Below are 2,503 nucleotides of genomic sequence, written 5' to 3'. Positions count from 1 at the left end.
TATGTTTATGTCGATCCTGATTATGACCCGCCAGATGAGAAATAAAAGTTACAGAAGGAGGTTTTAATAGTGATGCCATAAAATAACCATTTTGTTTCCTTTTCATGATCGGTTCTTAAAACAACCATTTTTTCTTAGTGTGAGGAACATTTTAATAATCTAATGAACCCTTTTTTCCCCTCCCAAGAATCTTTTGTGGAATGGAAAAGTTCCAGGGATGTTTAAGGTTCTTTATGAACCCATATGTCAATAAAGGACCTTTATTCTTGTACATGAACCTCATACAGTATATTGCATGATATATATAGGCATGTTGAATGTGTGTTCATGCCTATATTGTGTGCTGTTGGCTCTTATTTAGGCTTATTTATAGCACTGGTCTGTTGTTTCGCACTCATCAGAATAGAGACACGTGCTTTGGCACCACTGGATTTGCATATCAAATGAAAAATCCGTGATTTGGAATGAATGGGATTTGTGAATGGCTAATACTGAGAGACAAAGATGAATCTGAATCAGTCCTGCTCTCCATATCATTCTTTGAGCGATTGTGTTTTAAATCAATTTGTTCTACACATCCAATGCAGTTCCAGCGTGTGTGTGTGTGTGTGTGTGTGTGTTTTCTCATCACATCAGTAACAAAGTGGTTTCACATTCAGTTTTTAACTGAAACAAAGCTTTGGATTTTACAAAAATCAATAATTCAAAAATGTCTCAAAATGAACCCTGATCATGAAACCCAAATGATATGACAGCTTTAATAAATCCATGTGGCTTTGTCATGATGTCTTGTGTGCATTATATTCTGTATGAATACAGATATTAATAATGAATTTTGATTGCTTTCCCAGAATAACACAAAAATGCTTAATGTGGTATCATCTAAATGAACTGGGTTTTATTCAAGTCAAAAAATATGACTCAAATAAATATTTAATATCATGACTCAAGTTACACAAACCAAAGCATTTTTTAATGATGATATGAGGTAGAAATAGCAGCTTAAGAATATTTACTTAATCAGGTCTTGTGAAAAACAATTGCACTTAACTGTATTGAATGTGCCCTTGTAGTGTACTTCAAATCTTAAAAGTACAGTATATATTAAAAAAAATAAATACTTGCAAATAATCTTTCGTCATGTTTAATTTTTTTTAATATGTTGACTAAAAGAACATGTAAAGTACTTTATTATCATTTTAACTGTAGTGTTTTTCGACATTAGCGTTAACGCTGATATATATATATATATATACAGTATATATACTGTACACATAAAAAAAAAATATATATATATATATATATATATATATGTAATGCACAACATACAAGTTTGTGGAAACAACATTTTATTTTAGTTTACTTTAAATGCTTGTTAGTACATTCAACAGTACACTTTACATTGTATTCAGTTCTCAGTCAAGTATATTCTTTTAAAGTGTACTACTTCTGTACAGTAATAAGTGCTCTTTTTAAATCTATAAGATACATCCCTTAAACTTCTAAAACGCTTACATTGGCATTTATAAGTAATGGTGCTTATGCTGATTTAAAGGAATTTTGTGGAATTGAAAAGATGAGAAGGATCTTATATATTATTCAAGCTCGCTGTCATGCCAATAAAAAAAAGAAATCATGCATATATGTTTGCTCTTGAGTCACTAAATTATGAATATGATGAGAGCACACATCACCTGCAAACAAAGTTTTGAAGAAAATGTGAATGCATGGCTCAAGGTCACAGGAAATCTATTTTAATCTGTTTTTTAAAGAAAAGAAAGGTGCAGTGGGTTAGAGAGCTTCTCCCTCCACCTTCTACAACATGCATAAAATCAATAAGATACAAGATCACAGTTGTTGTCAAAGTCAACAAAACGCGATCAGAATATTATGAGAATAAAGTGAACATTAGAGCTGACATTTTTTGTGGAGAATGAAATCATATCATCAAAAAGTCACACAAGAGCTTCTAAACTACTGTGACTGAGAATCAACCTCGTGTGGCCTTTCAATATCAAGGCTGGGTGATTCTGGCAATAAACGAAGGTCTCTTATGAAAGAATAAAGCTACTCTTCAGATGAAAAGGATGAAAAGTTATTAATCATGAATCATGCTTGGCCATAAAAGAGAATGTTATGAATCATGCTCAGCGTGATGTTCCGTCTGCGTTGATCAGGAAGACGGTCGGAGATGAGGGAGCATTTGTCATCAATGTTTCAAAGCAGCCGTCAGCTGTGGCTACATTAATGTGGAAAGTGCCTGTGCAAATAAAATAAGGGAAGTTTGTGCACAAATCCCAGAAGAACTTTGCTCGACTGTTACAACCACAAGCAAGAACACGGATTCTCTGACTGCATATTCAACTCGGCCACAGACAGAACTATTTAAACATTCAAAAATATTAACCTGTTTACACCTGCGCTAAAATAAGCGTTTTAAACTTTCCCGGTTATTTTCAGCTTTAAAGGGGTGGTTGATTGCGATTTCACTTTTTTAACGTTA

The sequence above is a fragment of the Sinocyclocheilus grahami genome, unplaced genomic scaffold, assembly GCF_001515645.1.
Source record: "Sinocyclocheilus grahami isolate Dianchi unplaced genomic scaffold, SAMN03320097.WGS_v1.1 scaffold711.1, whole genome shotgun sequence".
NCBI lineage: Eukaryota > Metazoa > Chordata > Actinopteri > Cypriniformes > Cyprinidae > Sinocyclocheilus > Sinocyclocheilus grahami.
Note: the sequence above shows the minus strand (reverse complement) of the source record.